The sequence below is a fragment of the Saimiri boliviensis genome, chromosome 8, assembly GCF_048565385.1.
Source record: "Saimiri boliviensis isolate mSaiBol1 chromosome 8, mSaiBol1.pri, whole genome shotgun sequence".
NCBI classification, from domain to species: Eukaryota; Metazoa; Chordata; class Mammalia; order Primates; family Cebidae; genus Saimiri; species Saimiri boliviensis.
The window spans coordinates 28916876-28934573 of record NC_133456.1 but is presented as its reverse complement, the minus strand read 5'-3'; the positions used below and the strand labels follow the sequence as shown (position 1 = coordinate 28934573).

Below are 17698 nucleotides of genomic sequence, written 5' to 3'. Positions count from 1 at the left end.
TTTCTAGCATGGGTTATGTGGATAAAGGGGATGAGGTCATGACCCAGGAAGTAAAAAGGAAAGGCGGGCATTCATGAATAGCATCCCCGCTCTCCTGCTTTTTGTACCGGGAAATGTCCCACTTCTGCTGGAGAAAGACACAGCATATGTCTATGGGATGCTGAGGGAACATCTGTGAACAATTTGTTGAAAACAAGCCAAGAGTTGACACCAAGAGGATGGGGGAAAGCATATGTGGTGGTTAAATGTGTAGGCTCTGGGTTTAAATCCCAGCTTTATTACTTATTAGCTGTGTGTGACCGTGAGTAAATCATTTTATGTCTCAAGGTTTCAGTTTCCTCATGAGGAAAGTGGAGATAAAAAAAACAGTAGCTCATGCTTGTAATTCAAGCACTTTGGGAAGCCAAGGGAGGTGGATGGCTTGAGCCCAGGAGTCTGAGACCAACCTGGGTAACATGGTGAAACCCCGTTTCTACTAAAAATACAAAAATTAGCCGGGCACAGTGGCGGGCACCTGTAATCCCAGCTACTCAGGAGGCTGAGGCAGGAGAATCACTTGAACCCAGGAGGCAGAGGTTGCAGTGAGCCGAGATCACACCACTGCACTCCAGCCTGGGTGACCAGAGTGAGACTCCGTCTGAAGATCAAAAGAAATCATACACATAAAAAGTTTAGCAGGTTGGCGTATAGTAACAACCTCATAAACAACAGCTGTTACTACAGAACACTAACTGGAAGGCACTGAGTGTTACAGTTCAGGGGCTGGAAGTATGAAGATGAAAGAGCTGAGCAGGTAAAAGGAGAAAGAAGGATGCTGGAGGCGGGGCAAGAGAGCCTAGGAGTTTGTAAGAGGCGGGAGACAGCATTCTATGCAGCTACTGTGGAGGCGGAGCCTAGGAACAAGACTAGGTCGAGGGATTGTGACCTCAAATCAGGGAGGAGGAAGCAGCCTGAGCGAAGCCTCAGAGGAGTGCACTGAAAAGTGTTTCTTAAACTCTGAATCCAAAAACTTTTTATTGCTACAGGAAGTCAGTCAAAAAAGGCCTAAATGGGCCGGGCGCGGTGGCTCAAGCCTGTAATCCCAGCACTTCGGGAGGCCGAGGCGGGTGGATCACGAGGTCGAGAGATCGAGACCATCCCGGTCAACATGGTGAAACCCCGTCTCTACTAAAAATACAAAAAATTAGCTGGGCATGGTGGCACGTGCCTGTAATCCCAGCTACTCAGGAGGCTGAGGCAGGAGAATTGCCTGAACCCAGGGGGCGGAGGTTGCGGTGAGCTGAGATAGTGCCATTGCACTCGAGCCTGGGTAACAAGAGTGAAACTCCGTCTCACAAAAAAAAAAAAAAAAAAAAAAGGCCTAAATGGTCCATGTGAAAAAGCATCAATATTCCACTTCCAGACATCTGTTCTGAGGAAATAATCATTGATAGGCACAAAGATTTATGTGCAAGGATGTTCACTGCAGCATTATTTATAATAGTGAAAAATGGTTTACAATTTAAATGTCCTACCACAGGGGATTTGTTCAATAAATTATGGTGCATCCATATGATGGAATACCAAGCAGCCATTATAAAGTTCATCTTAGTAGGATATTTAGGACGTGGGGAAATTATCACAATTTGAAGTTAAATGAAAAGGCTGGTTACAAAATGGCACAGAGTACAATCACAATTTGGTTACATACCTATATAGCAAAAACACACAAAATGCTGAAAGACTATTCATTACTTTTGTAAATGGTTTTTAAGAAAAAATGACCAAAAGGAAGTTACCAGACAGGAGCTTTCACAATCAGCTTATAATAGAAAGTCATTAAATTCAGAACACAAACAGTAGCTATGATCTGAATGCCAGGAGCTGTAGCTGGTACCCAATAGAAAGGACCTGGCTGTTTAGAAGGGCTGAGGGCTAAGAGGTTCTGCATGCCATTGGCATGAGGCCAGGTAGAGCCTAGAAAAGAAGATTTAGGTCAGTGGCTCTCAACCATGGCTGCCTATTCGAAGCTCAAAAAAATACCAGTACCAAGGCTCCACCCACAGAAATTCTAACTGAATTAAGGTCTAGGATGGGGCTGTCAAGTATGTATTTTTTAAAGCTCTGCAGGTGATTTTTATGGAAGCCAGTGAATTTGGTGTTGAGCTGGACCAAGCCACTGTTACCTGTATACAGAGGTAGACTTGAGGCTGCTCACTCCACTTCACAGTCGCCTTCTCTCTGGACAGGGCCCAGCAGGAGAGTGAGGAAGGTCTCACTCTGGAACCTGGAGAGATGCTGAAAGGGAGCAGGTGCCCCAAGGGGCCTGGTCTATGCAGAAACATTACCCTCAGCCTTGGGGACATTAACAGAAGGGCTCCTTAGACCTTGCCTGTTTGGAGCTTTACCACACGAACACTGCTCTACATTTAGACTCCTGACGGGATCCATGGCACCCTGATGCCAAACACTCAAAGCCCAGGCTCTACAAAAGGGAGGAGGAAAGAAAGCCCAGATGCTGGGAAATCTGCAGGGACCTGGCCCTGCATCAGCCGGAGCTCATGGTATTTTCCTCTTCGGTCCTGCTTTTGGGTAGAAATACACACCAACCAACAGGGCAATGTGTAAACCTTAAAAGTAATCTGCTTTAAGTGGATGAGGCCTCTTGGAGAGGGTTCCTAGTTTCCCCCAGGTGCCTCGAGGGAAGAGAAGCAGAGGGAGGTGGCTACTAGAAACAAAAGTGTGTATTAAATGATAAGATCTCCCCCAGCTTCTCACTACAGATATAGAGTTACTCAAGGAAGGGAAAGAAGAGGCCTAAGCTGGGTGCTTCACACACTGGATCCATCCTTCCCTGAATAATTAAGAGCCAACTGCAGCTCTTTTGTATTCCTAACAGTGGGGCTCCTGGGGGGCCTTTGGGACAATGGCTAGGGCAGTAGGGAGGGAGCTTTGGCTCAGGTAGACCAGTGGGGTTGGCAAATAGGGATGGATCTAAATTGCTACCCTGCAAGCCATTTCCCTGAAGTTGCCTCCCAGGGCAAGCTCACATCAGCTCTGGCAGAGGAACGGAACTGGGACAGAACTGTAGTTAATACAATGGTCAACCGGTAACACACAGCTTTGCAATGCCTTACACATATATTTATGTGTGCATGTATATGAGGATGTTTATATGCACATGTATTCCTCAATATACAGCAGATTTACCTTCCAAATGATGTTTGGCTCAGGCTGAGACAAAAAGGAAAATGCATTCTCTGAAGATGTAGCAACTGGCAGTTGGTCAGATGGGTTAGCAACAGGGGGGTGGGATGGTAACTGCAAACTGGCCTGAGACTAACATTCCCCACAAAGAATCCACAGAAAAGTGAATGAGCCACTCCTGCAAAATCAAGAAGTGACTGCAATATCCATTCAAAACCACTGACTCGAGGGCCAGGAAGGGCTCTGGGATTTTTCTGAACACCTCCCTTTCATAGATGAAGTACCCAGTGGTTTGGCAGAGGTGCTCAAGCAGAAAAGCCTCCCTCATTTCTAACCCAGCCTCCCTGCTCCGTAACTGAAACCTCTAATTTGATCCTCAGGGGACTGGCAGGACAGATGGTCACCAACCATCCTCCAAGTACCAACCTTTCCCGTCACAGAAGATGCTGGCCAGAGACATTCCTGCTTCAGATGCAAAGATACTCTGATACTATCAACAAGGCTTCAAATTCAAACGAGTTCCATGTGCAAGTCTGACTAAGTCATCCTTATTAAACGCGGATCAATGAGGACAGTGTCATGGCGGGATTCAGCACATACAGCATTGCCTTTAAAGCTTTCGTGGACCCAGGGAAAGCCCAGTGGAATCCTTGTCCTTCTGTTTCAAGTCAGAGAGTGGAGGAGAATCAGTAGACCAACAGCCAGAAAGAGAGTGCAAGGTCAAACTCTCCCGACCCCAGTCCCTATCCCAGGGCTCCCTCCTTCTGCTTTCTCTACTGTGCCCAGAAGCAAATTGGACAGAAAAGCATCCTCATTTTTTGTTCCACTTTGAAGCCACCAAGTCGAGTAATTTCTCGCTGGTGAGCCCCCAACTCAAATCAGGACTGAGGAGCCATTCTGCAACTTTTGGTTTTCATCTCTCATGCTCACTAAACAGAAGGGAAGGAAAGGGGCATGGCAGAGCCCCACAACATTCAGCACCCTCCTCCGTCTTTCCTTTCACAACTTGACTCTCAGCTGGAACTTCTCCCTGCCATTTTCTAGCATTCAAGCTGGTTACAAAAGAAATTTCTTCAGAAGGAAAGTCTTGGAGGAGATCCATCTGAAATAGAGAATGGCATACACAAAGATCCTGTTCCAGATTACCCATTAGAGGATCATCTCTTCAGCTAAGGCAGATGTCATCAAACCAAAAGTCACAGAGAGGGGGGTTTGCAAAAGTAGAGCATGATGCCAGTGGAAAAGATCCAGGTGTTGTCCACACCAGCTATAAATGAAGGGCTCAATTCTGTCAATTCAATGAAACTCCATTAGTCAAGGCGTTTGCTTTGGCCTCTTGCCATACATTTCAGACCAAGTTAGTTAAGTGTGGTCATAAATTTAAGGCCAACTTAGTGATGGCTAAACTCAAATGCAAAGATCTGAATGTAAAGAAAACTCATTCTTTAGAACTATTTCCAACACACACATGCACACACACGCACACACACACACACTCAGGGAATGAAGAAAAGCTAGTGATGAAGGTGACTGAATGAGGCAAAGGACGGTCCCCACTGGGGTTTAGATCCTCAAGTATAAATAACGCTCCCTCCAAGCAGTTGTCATCCCCGGAGTGCCAGATGCCCAGATCTCCAGGCACCTGGCTTTGCCTCTATCTATGCCACAGGTAGGTGTTTAGCTTTGATGAGCAAGGAATCTGAAGCACAGAGAGGGAACCCAGAACTAGGGAACAGCTAAGGTGATGGAATCCTAGCCCTCTCACCCTCCCCCAAAACCCTGGACTCCAAGTCCTTTGGACAATTCCACATTAGCTATCGGGTCCTCCAGACAAATGCACAGGGGAATAAAACCCACAGTAAATTCCATCACAGATAACATCACAGTTATCACAATGCTGATAATTTTGTACTCTTAGTCATCATACTGATTCACCCCATCCCGGGAGATCAGGGGCATGTGTTGTTTACTGTTGTATCCACGGCTCCTAAAAGAGTGTCTGGCACATAGTAAGTGCTTAGGAAAGAATGAACACAGAGGTTTACTGCCACCGATGGTCTCTTTTACCCTGTACCCAGGCAGTGACAAGGCCAACACTTGAAGATCATGGGAAACGTTTGTCTACTACCAGGGTATGGGTGATGGGGCACAAGAACTCAGCTCTGGGTTCTTTATGGCAGCATAACAAGGCGACAAGCACTTATAATCAGGGATCTTGTCTTTTTGTCCTCTCTGTCCCATCTACCAACTCAGTCATCAATGGAAGTGGTGAACTGGTTGATGGGTAATGATCTGAGTTGCTAGCTCATATCACTGGATATAAGAGGGTGACCAAGACTAAGGATAGGAGTGTCATGGTCAGTGTTCAAAATAATTGGACCCAATAGCATCATTTTCCCAAATACACATACTCCATCTATAAGTGTCTGCTGTTCCTCCATCCCCTTACTGGGGTTCCCATTCCTCTTTTTAGATCCCCACTCAGGGATCAGGGCCTTCTGGATGTTCCTTGGAATCTGCAAACATCTAATGTGAGCTTCCAGTCTTATCTCATCTAACCATTTTGCTACATTAGATGAAACAAAGAGTTATGAATGAATTTTCTCTTTTTTGTAAAGAATAAAATTGGTTTATACCCACTGGATTCCTAGTGGGAACGGGGACAGGAGAGCTGAATTCGTCTTGGCTCTGCATGTGGAACCTTGTATCAGTGGATGTGATGTGTTCAGATTTGAGTAAGACAAGATAGCACCCTTAAGTAACTTAGCATCTCACAGGAGAAGCTTAGTGGACGCTGAGAATGAGGGCGAGCCAAGGGCCCAAAAGGTCAGAGGTAGAACCAGGCCGTGGGATATTCCAATTAATGCCCAAGGTACAGGGAGACAAGATAACATGTACATCCAAGGCAGATGATATCACTTCTTAGAATCTTAATTACTTAATCTATAGATATAAGGGGTCAGGCTACTCAAAGGCTGTTAAGTGATTTTGTTTGGACCATTTCACTTGGCCAGTTTGACTTTGAACTCCCAATTGTCCATAAGCTGAACCATTCTAATTGCCTGATCAACACATTGTGACCTGCCTGCCCTCTGTTGGCATTTGAATTTGTGAATCCCCTGACATGGACAATCTCCAGGGCCTCTCCCAGCTTTGAGTCTCAATAAGAAGTGACCAGTGGAGGGTCTTTCAAACAAGCCAGGAAGTTTACCCGAAAACAAGAAAGTTTCTGAGGCTCCTCCAGTCCTAATGGGGAGGTAGCAATCTACAGTGGTGGGCTGGACCTCTCAGCTTCTCTGCTTTTCTAGTCTGGCCCTAGAAGTGGTAAAGTAACTTTTTCCGCTCACTAGTGGGAAAGAAGGTGCCGGCTGTCCTATCTCAGGAACGAGTCAGTAAGCCCAGCTCTCTGTCCCACCTGAGTCATCAAGCTTTCTTTAATGGCTACCCTCCAAAACCCTTGGGTCATCAGGCACCTTGCTGCCTGTACAGCCACTGCATTTTCCTCTCCATGTTCTCCATCCCCAAACACATAGACAAGTGTCTCAGGATCAAACTGGTGAACTTAGCAACCTCTCTGGGCATAGGCTCAGCCCTTTACCCCTTTTTATCTACCAGCGTTTATCAAGGTGTGTTGCACACAGTAGGTGCCTAAACAGTGATGCTCACAGTCATGATAATGGTCGCCACTATTGGCTTTGGAGGAGGAAGGCTCTGGCATTGGCTGCTTGAAAAAAGAAGGGGGATGGAAGATCCGCCATTCCTTCCCAAACTGGTGGTGGTAGGTGTCAATATGGAGAAAAGAGCTCCCCTGGAAACACAAACTCACCTACACACACCTTTCCCAGCACAGCACAGCCAGAGGCAGCCCTGCCTCCAGAGTGGTCAACCCCCAGCCCCAAGGCCCAGAGCAGTTCTCGGCACCCCCTGAGTGACCAAGTGGCAAGTTCACCCATCTCTCCTGTATCTTATCTCCTTTCCTCCTCCGTTGAAAATCTAGACGTGGGGCAAGGTACTGGCTATTTCTTTCCAAGCTGCTTTTAAATCTGCCCCCCTTTTCTGTAGTTGTAAGGTCTACTTCTAAGGTTCAAGTTCCCCGCTTGCCCCTTCCTCAAGGTCATCTGCCCTGGCTTAGAAAAGGTGAGAGGTCACTGCTGATTGTCAAGAAAAGAATGGGCTAAAAAGATGAGAGGAAGTGAGGAGGCCGAGGAGCAAGCGGGCAGGGAGGGCTGTGGACAGAGGGCCTGCGGCCCAAGTGGGTCGGGGTGCCTGAGAAACGAGGAAGGGGGTTGGATTCACCGTGGACTGAAGGAAAAAAATGGGGTTAGGGCCAGAGAACATAGGATCATGGTGGGGTCTAGACACAGGCAAGCTTCCAAACCCCTAGTCCCAATTCCGTTGGCCGGGAAAGAGTGCATCCCATGGAGAGCAGACCTCCGGCTTTGGCTGCTCTCACCCCGCACCCCCTGCAGAAAGCCTGGGGAGGATCGCAGCAGGTACGGGCAGAATCCAGCTCTCCTCTCTCCCCATGCAGACTGGGGCCCACTCCGCCTGGCGCGGCGGGCAGTCGGAATGACCCAAAGATTGGGCTGGGGGCGGGGCGAAGGGGGCAACAACACCGCTGCAGGTGGTCCTCCTCCTTGTTTAAAGTTTGCGGAGGGCAAAGGAGTCGGCTCGATTGGGCCGGGTCCTTCAGAGCCTCGCCTTCTCCCTCCACGCGTCCTGCAACCACTTCCCTCTCGGCTCCCGCCCCGCGCGGTCCCCGATCCCCACTCTCGTCTGCATCCCTCCCTGTGCCCGACCGCCCCCCGCTCCGCTCCCTCCCTCCGCGCTGGATCTCCCGCAGGACGTGAGCGGAAAGTGAATGGGCAGCCCCAACCACAAAGACAAATTACCCTGAAAAACCTAAATCGGAAATCGCCGCTCGCGTCCCCGCTTCCCGCTGCCGCAACCCCCTCCACCAGCCCAGTCAGCAGCTCCTGGGGCCTGGCGGGCAGAGTTCGCGCTCCGCAGGCCCTGACCAGGGCAAGAGTGTCCTGGAGCGGGGTCTGGGAAGAATCCGGGCGGCGGCTCCGCAGGCGGCGGCGGCGGAGCGGGGACGTCCCTGAGCGGGAGATTTCACACTCCGGGAAGGCCACGCGTTCCCATGCGCCTCGCCGCCCGCACTCTCCCTCCGCGCTGTTTACTCTCCGGCTTTCCCTGAGCCTCCATCTCCGCACTTCTGCCCGTCTATCCCCCAGTCTCACTCGTCGGTCTCCTTTTCCAGGCCCGCCCGGGTCCCGGGTCTCCATCGCCGCTGCAGCCCAGAGGCGCCGACCGCAGCCGGGGCAGGGCCGAGGGCAACCGGGACCCAGAGCTGGCGGGCGGCGGGAACCCGGCAGCACAGTGGCTCTCAAGTCGAGATGGCAGCGAGAGGCGCGGAAGCCAAGGCAGGGACGCCCTGTCCTCCGCTTGCAGCCTCACCTACCGGGCTTCAACTTACCCAAGCCTGGACCCTTACCTCTCTACCCCGGTACCCACTCGAGTTGCTGAAGTTTGCAACTTGCAGCCCCAACCCGCGCAGGGGAAGCGCCCGGGGCTCACCGGACTCACCTCCGAGCGGCGGGTGCAGGTGCCGGGTTCCCTGCGGCTAGCGACTCTCGGCGGTGCGGAGCTGCGGGGGCGAGCCAGGAGGGCTGGCGGCCCGTCCGGGAATGGGGCGGCCGCGCAGGAACCGCCTCCAGCTCTCAGCGCTCCGGCGCAGTCCCGACCCCGGCCAGCGCCCGCTGCGCTCGGGCTCCCAGCGGCCGCCGGACGCGCGGCCGACCCGCCCCGCTCCGCGGAGCTGGGCTCTGGTACCCACCCCGGCGCTCCAACTAGCTCCCAACCCAGCGCGCGGAGAGAGCAGGGAGGAAGAGACCGCGGGAGCAGGAGGGAGGGGGCGGTGGGGGAGGAGTTGCGAGCGAGGGGAGAGACGGAGGGAAGCTGGAGCCAAAAAGAGGAGGGGGCTGGAGCGGACCTGCCGCGGCGGGCGCGGCACCCGCCAGCTTTGAGGCGCGCGGAGGAGCGCGAGGGGGCGCCCTGCATCCCGCGGACGCGCGGCCGACTCCCGCCCGGGGCCTGCGGAGTTGGTTACCACCAGCAGGGTGGGCCGAAGCCCCTTCCCGGGCTGGCGTTCCAGCGGCGAGACCTAGTCCCCCGAGCACTTGCCACCGTTTGCCACATCCCGCCTTGCCGTCCTCGGTCACCCCATCTCGAATGTGACATCCTCCCGGGGCATCGGCGCGGCCTGCCCACCCCATTACGCTGGCACTCCGAGCCTGAGGAAGCGCCCCCAAACCCCACTCCGGACTCCCACATTCCTCAGCCGGGGCAGTTCGGAACGATCTTCTTGCCTGTGGATTTGAAGGGGAAGGGGCCGCGTGTAAAACGGGGAAGGGCCGTTACTACCTGCGGCTGCAGAGAGAGAGGCTAGACAGCTGCTGGGCTGGGCTGGAAAGCCAGAACTGGCCGGATTAGGGTTAACCTTGCAAACTGTACGATCTTGAGCGAAACTCTCCAAGCCTCAGTTTCCTCGACTGTAAACTAGGGTTGGTAATACGCACGCTACAGAATTGTGAAGAACGATAGGGGTTCCGAGGAGTAAAATAACATCAGGAACATCGGGAGGACAGCCAAGAGATGAGCGATGCGGGGAGGCGGTGGAGGGTTCTCCGCTGAGGAGAGAGGTTTAGCGCGATCACCAACAGCCAGACCGAATTGTTTACAAGTTTAGAGTGATCCAGTGTTTCTGATGGCTAGAGAGCAGCAGAGAAAGATGCAGGGGCAAGCTTCAAATCCTAGCTGCCCGGGTTGCAAGAGGGATGGGAAGGGAGCCCTCTGCTGAACAAAAAATATATTTTAAAATTAAAAAAAGATGACCTAAGAACAAGGGAGAAAGACGAAGGATCTGAAAAATTAAAACCAAGAAAGACTGATTCTGAAAGAGAACCAGAGAGACTATGAAGTAAAACTAGATAAGTTCGAGGAAGGAACACATCAAAAGACCTTCCAGAGTATGCCAAAAATTGGAGAGTTTGTGAACAAAGTCTGAGTGAAGCATTTTACACAACAAAATTCTGGGTGAGGGAAACCCCAGATGAAGCAGAAGAATGGAGACACTAACAGCCCCAGAGAAGCACCTCCTCCCTGCCATCCTCCTGCCTTTGGACCACGGCAAGAAGCAGTGTGTCAGGATAATGGGAAAGAAAAGGTGGCTCTGAATCTCAGAAGCGAGTTTATGAGATACTGTGAAAAGAGAAACAGTGCAAGCAAGATCTCAAAGAGACTTTCTAGGGCAACGGAAATGCTGAAACTCATAATGTGCAGAATGGAGAGAAACTTGCAAAGGGAAAACACATTCTGGACACAAAGGCAGAGATGCAGAGAAGAAAAAAAGGAAGGAAATGGGTACATGTGGGCATACCGGTCTGGTAGCCCGTTCATTTAATATTGGGACAGAAATCAAATTGGAAGAGGCAGCACAGGATATTGAGTCCAAATCTATCATTTTAACAACAAGGACAATGAGCTCAGGGCCATTCTCTAAGAGTCCCAGGCTGAGACGGGGATAGGTCTCCTGATTCCCCCCTCTGGAACCTTTCCACTGCTATGAGTGTGCCCCCCTCATTCCCTACAGAACCATGGGGAATGTTTTTGTCATAGTAGGAAATAGAAGTACGTGCAATATTGAGATACCTTTTAATTAACATGAAAAACATGAAGCTATTCCATACTGCAGGACACTGGAATGAACAAGAGAGCTTCCAATTTGTCTGGTTGGGAGAATAGACAAAATGCCTTCTGAGTGACTCTGTCAGCCACAGCTCTCTCTTGAAAGGCAACCAAAATATTCTCCACCCTGCACACATTCTCTCACCTGCCCCCTTGTTTGCTGCCATGTTTTGATTGTGTTCTTTCTTTCTTTCCCACTATCATGTCAAGCCCCTTCCTGGCTCTCCCTCTCCATGTCATAAAATGGAGAGGGGGGCTGGGGACTTGTATGTGGGAGGGGACTTGGCACAGGAAGAGAAGAGAGGAGACCCCAGCCTGGGGACACAGGGAAGAAAATTTTCCTTTTCAGGAGAAGCAGGAGCCAAGACAAGGAGGCCCCCAAAGAGACAGACCAAGTAGCAGGACAGCTTGTAACACTGGGCTAATTAATCCTAATTGCATTCTAAAGTATTGTATTGATTAACACTGATTACTCAAGAGCTCTCAATACAGGAGAGCTTCAGAAGCCCAACCCTCTGGAAGGGACAGTTTCTTCACTGGCCTGGCTTACCACCTGCTCTTTGGCAAACCGAGCTTTGTTAGAATCTCTGAATCATTTACTTGGAGCAAAACCTGGAGTGTTGATCCCATCACCACAGTGTCACCACCAGCTTCTGCTACCTTCCTTAGACCTTTGCAATAACCTATAAGATAATTGCTTGTTAGGAGTAATTCTCCTCCTACCGAAACATTGTTAATTAAGCAGAATGGAAATATAGTAATTAACACAGTGTTGTCTCAAGCAAACAAGCTAAAGAGCAGTGAATACAGGGGGTGAGAAGGAATTTTTAGGATTCACTCTTGACCTAGAAATTCCAAACTTACCTTGAACTAAGGTTCCAAGAGGTTAAGAAGTAGGTCCAAATTCTCATGCTCAAGGGCAGAAATGGGGGAAAAATCTGGGAGCACAGTACTGCCTTCTTCCTCCCACCTAAGAGTGTTTTCTGGGAGATCAATCTGAAAAATGAGTGCAGGCTCTCCCAAGAGGCTGTGTGTGTGTGTGTGTGTGTGTGTGTGTGTGTACACATACCTGTGCATAGCCCAGGCAAAAACACAAACCTTGCCTTTCAGCAAAAGGCAAATGGCCAGTCATATACTAATAGGAGAGAGAGAATTGAAAATAAAAAGACAGAATATATAATGTTCAAATTGTTTCCTTGTCCCAGAATTGCCTGCTCATTGTGCCTGGGGATGGCAAAGAAAAAGGAAAATTCCCACCCCAGAAGTCATATTGATTTGTGAACCAAAAACATGCTCAGGTCAGAGGAACCGAAGTGTCACTGAATGACTGCTTTACCATTGTCCTGAACTAATGTGAGAGAAGAGATCTTCCTTCCTTCCTTCCCAAACATTTAAGTGCTAGGCAGAGAGGTTATACGACAGCCACAGGATGGGAGCTCTGCAGGCATGTGGAGAACCAGTGACCAGCTCTACCAAATAGGACAAAGAAGTCTTCATTGGAAAGGGCCATTCTAGCTGGGAATGGAAGATAAGGCAGGAATTTGCCAGACAGAGAAGCAGGAGGAGGCAGAGTATTCCAGGCAGAGGAAGTAGCATGTATAAAAGCACAAGGCGATATAATTAGATTTCTGTTTGAAGAATTACTTGGCCCTGGTTAACAGATCCAGAAAGAGCTGAAGCAGTAAATGTGAGCAGGTGTTTCACATGGTGGAAAGAGCACCACACCGGCAGTTAGGGCTCCCCAGTCCTACGATGAGCTGGGCCACTGATGAGCTGAGTGTCCCTGGACAAGCCTCTTAATCTCTCCAACCTCAGCTCCTCCCGGATAAAATGAAAGGGGTTGATCCACTGGTTTGTAACCTTCTCCTTGCACATATATACTATGATGCTGACTCTACCTGAAGATACTTCTTTAAATCCTGCTCTACATTATGCCCTTTACCATATTTGCACACTTAGTCCTTTCCTTGTGTGTAGCACTTTACAGTTTACAAAAGTATTTACTGTATACTATCCCCTTTGACCTTCACAGCCATGTGAGGGAGATAGCTACACTGAAGCCCTAGATGAGCTTATGCAGTCACTGGCTGTAAACCTCTCTGTGCTGATGATGCCCAAGTTTCTATCTGAGGCTCTTACCTCTTTCTCACTTTTAAAATCTGGATATATAGAACCAACTGCCTGCCCCTTCTGCATGACCATCTAAGAGACAGCTCTAACATAACACGCCCAACACTTTACTTCTGATTTGCTTTTCCACACCAGCTCCTCTCTCAGTCTTCCTCATCCTAGTAGACAAAAAACTCCATTCTTCCAATTCCTCAAGGTCAAAAGCTTGACCCCACATCCAAACCAAATTCTGTAGTCTCCAGCTTTGAAATATTTTCAGAATCTTACCATTTCTCCCCACCTCTTCCACTCACATCTTAATTCAAACCACTCTTTTTTTTTTTCCAGATGGAGTCTTGTTCTGGCGCCAGGCTGGAGTGCAGTGGTGCAATATCGGCTCACTGCAACCTTTGCCTCCGGGGATTAAGCGATTCTCCTGCCTCAGCCTCCCCAGTAGTTGGAGCTACAGGTGCACGGCACCATGCCCGCCTAGTTTTTTTTTTTTTTTGTATTTTAATAGAGATGGGGTTTCACCATATTGGCCAGGATGGTCTTGATCTCCTGACCTCGTGATCCACTAGCCTCAGCCTCCCAAAGTGCTGGGATTACAGGCGTGAGCCACTTTGCCCAGCCCAAATCGCTCTCTTCTCTTCTCTGGATATTTGCTCTGCTGTTTCTAACCTTTGTACCTGCAGTCTGTTCTCCATACGGAAACTGTCCTAAACCAGATCCTAACACTCCTCTGCTCAAAAACCTTCTGTGGCTCCCCAGCTTTCTACAGAAAAAGACTTAGCAATCCCACAAGGCCCTGCCTGACATTATCTGCTAGCACTCTCCCTATCCTTACTTCTCTTAGGCTCCCCCAGCCTCTCTGCTGTTCCTCACACACTCAGTGTTTTCACCTCAAGGCCTTTGTACTTGACGCTCTCCCTGCCTGGAAAGCTCTTCTGCCAAATGTCCACATAGGTCATTTTCTCACTTCCTTTAATCTCTGCTCAAATATCAGTTCATCAGAGATGTATTACCATCTTTTCAAAAATGACAAATACTTGTCATTATCACCACCTGACACTGTACATATTTATTGTCTGTCTCCCCTGACCAGAATATAAATTCCAGGAGAGCAGAGGCCTTGCCTGCTTTGTTCATCGCTATAGCCCCAGCTTACAGAACAGTGCTTGTTTTTTGTTGTTGTTGTTGTTGTTGTTGTTTTGAGACAGAGTTTCACTCTTGTTACCCAGGCTGGAGTGCAATGGCGCGATCTCGGCTCACCGCAACCTCCGCCTCCTGGGTTCAAGCAATTCTCCTGCCTCAGCCTCCTGAGTAGCTGGGATTACAGGCACGCAGCGCCATGCCCAGCTAATTTTTTGTATTTTTAGTAGAGACAGGGTTTCACCATGTTGACAGGATGGTCTCGATCTCTTGACCTCGTGATCCACCCACCTCGTTCTCCCAAAGCGCTGGGATTACAGGCTTGAGCCACCGCGCCAGGCCGGTTTTTTTTTTGTTTTTTTTTTGTTGTTGTTGTTTTTTTTTTTTTAAGGTACAAAATAATCACTTAATGAATGAATGATTATTGTGCTCATTTTACAGATAGGAAAACTGGGGCTCAGGGATGCAATTGGTAATTTTCAGAGCTAGACTTGAACTGAGATTTTTCTGTATAATTTTTTTCTCCAATTGCTTAATTATTAGTTAATATTTATATTAGCACTTAAAAACTTTTTAAGAGAAAATGCATATTGTAGTTAAACATATGCTAATTGTTTTTCAACCCAGTAAACTACATGCAGCATTCCAAGTCACAACAGAGGTGAGAGTTAGCTCTGAAACCCACAAAAAGTGTTCATCAGTCCCGCATGCACACATTTTTTTCTGGAACCATTTTTCCCTTGTTTTACATTTCCAGTTTTTCTTCATGAAGCCGTAAGTCAATGCTGAGATGAGAGACAGGAAAGGCAGACTTTGTAACTTGGTCTTGAGCTGCACCCACGGGTAATCACATCTCTCTTGCCGGACACTCACAAGCACCTCTCTGCCTTCCTCTTTTCTGCTGACCAGGCACAGACTGTCAGATTTGGGCTGAGGCTAAATCAAGAGGAAGTGAGGTGTGGGGTGTGAAGATCAGAGGCATGGCTGATTCAGGGGTGACACCAGGCTTCCTGGCAGATGAGCAGCATAAAGGGTCAAGCTAAGGGCTCAACTCCAGGCAAGGAGGGCAGCGGCGGCTCTCAGGATGTTTAGGCTCAAGGAAGAACACAAGGTGTGGTCACTCTTCTTGAAGGCATTTGAACACTAGAGATCTGTGTCTGTGATTATCTCCTAGGACCAGCAGGAAGCCACAGAAGTCTTGGACAAGATCAGGACAGGATGGGCGTCGGCCAAGGTCACCTAAGGCAGTGTTCCCAGAAGGAGGTCTGCATCCCATTAAGAAAAGGATCCCAGGTTGTAACCAAGAAGAGGCAAGGGCCTGGTGCTTAGAGCACCCAAGCAGGACCAGACCCCTGAATAAAGCATAAAGAGGGAGAACCCCCTGCCTGGTTGGAGGTAAAAAACCACTGGAGGGGTTGAGAGGTCCACAAAGGCTTCTCAGTCCCACCAAAATGTCTCTCCTCTGGTGTTCCATGGACTAAAATCCTCACAGCAGGGAAACAGTAGGTTGGCCTAATGTCTTATCTAAATAGGGCAACCCATACATTAACAGCACCTTAGCAGGAGTGGGAGATAAACAGTCATTCCCTCTGAATGATCTAGTGAGCACACCACTGTACCAGGACCATCCAAAGCACCTAGAACTCTAGCCCCTGGAGAGGAGGCATTCAAGACATTATTATTGATAGAAGCCATGGAGGGAGATGACGCGTGATGGTGGGAGGGCCTGAGAGGCCTTGAATGCCCTGGCAGGGTGCTGGAATTTTTCCTGTAGTCCAGGCAAGAGAAATAATCCAAAGTCTGAGGCACAAGGCTGATGCAGTGAGAAGGGTAGCAGTGGCTGAACTGGAGTGAGGGAGATCAGTTTTAGGAGACTATTATGACAGCCTCAGCATATGAGTAGGATCTTGACTGGGGTAGATGCCAAAAACAATGATAACCCATTATCCACTCTTATTGCATGAGGTAATACCCTAAGGGGTCAGAAAGCAGAACAGGGAACTGAGATGGGGAAGAATAAAAAAGAATAAGAGAAACGATACGAGTGCTCAGGAAGGGAGAATATGAGCCACGTGGTAGTAAGTGAAGGCCTGAGGAAGACAACTTTGCCTGAACCCCATCCATTTGGCTTAGTGCTGGGTCTCTCCCATATGGGAAATAAAGGGGGATGGAATGTGTCCTTAACACATTCTGGCGATGCTGCAGGTAACTTGGATCTCAGATGTTGGCCAGGAAGCCCTGATGTGAGTGGGAGGCAGCAGGCTTCTTCACTTCAATTAAATAAGAATTTTTCACACCCCTGTTATTTGCTCAGTTCTGTTCTGAGGCTAGAGAGGACACACACAGAGGATAAGCAGTGCTTAAGGGATGATCATCTTATTGGGAACGTGAGGTGCAAGCAAGAAGTAAATAGCAGGTAAATGCCAGATGGGCTGTTCCAGGCAATAAACACTGGAGAAGTTCAGGGGAGAGGGAGTCGCTGAGGCTTAGTGTCCAGGAAGGCTTCTTGAAGGAGGTGGGAATTGCCTTGGGTCACAGAGAGAATATAGGAGTGGGCAGGTGCAGGCAAGGAAGCATATATTTAGTGGAGTTCTTTAAGAAAGTAAAGGAGGAGTAGATATAATGAGGAAACACCTATAACCCACTTAGAGTTTTAAAGTGCTTTTGACAAAGTTCTCTAAGAAAGCCTGTTTTAAAAGGTTAAGTCACCATGAAGCTTGAGGGGGAGGAAAGAATGATATCTCTTTTATCAAGAGAATGGCTTAGAGACAGAAAATAAATTGTAGGAACAAATTTAGGCTTCAGCTGGGCACGGTGTCTTATGCCTGTAATCCCAGTACTTTGGGAGACGGGGGCAGGAGGATTATTTGAGCTCAGGAGCTCAAGACCAGTCTGAGCAACATAGTGAGACCCCTATCACTCTAAAAGAAATTTTTAAAAAAATTAGCCAGGCATGGTGGCACACACCTGTAGTCCTAGCTACTGAGGAGGCTGAAGCAGGAAGATCCCTTGGGCACAGGCAGTTGAGGATGTAGTGGCTAAGACTGAGCTACTTTGCTCCAGCCTGAATGACAGAGCAAGACTCCCTCTCTCTCAGAAAAAAAAAAAAAAAAAAAAAAAAAAAAATTAGCCTTCTTTAGATGGTACATTGTTAAAATTTTCTCTTCAAGGATCTATGCAATAAATGGATAAACAAAATGTGATATAGGCATACAATGAAATATTCAGCCTTTAAAAGGAATGACATTTAACATGTATTATTACAACACAGATGAACCTTGAAGACATTATGCTAAGTGAAGAAGCCAGATACAAAAGGGAAAATACTGTATGATTTCACCTTTATGATGTATTTAGGGTAGTTGAGTCACAGAAACAGGAGATAGAATGGCTATTGCCAGTGGCTTGAGAAAGGGGGAGAATGGAGGGGTGAGGTTTTAACAAGTGCAGAGTTTCACTTTAGAATGATGAAAAAGTGGTAGAGATGGATGGTGGTGATGGC

The 17698-nt window shown here is 48.6% G+C and overlaps 1 protein-coding gene across 6 annotated transcripts in view; it reads right to left on the bottom strand.

The window, feature by feature from the left end:
* Positions 1–9074, bottom strand: part of SEMA5B (semaphorin 5B) — a 118079-nt gene extending 109005 nt beyond the window's left edge. For 5 of the 6 annotated variants that reach the window (XM_039477641.2, XM_039477643.2, XM_039477642.2 and 2 more), the window contains exon 1: positions 8776–9074. The gene's annotated coding sequence lies outside the window, so the exon portion shown is untranslated. The remainder of the gene's footprint in view (positions 1–8775) is intronic. The other variant, XM_010352424.3, reaches the window with a different exon arrangement.
* Between the last annotated feature and the right edge of the window lie 8624 nt (positions 9075–17698).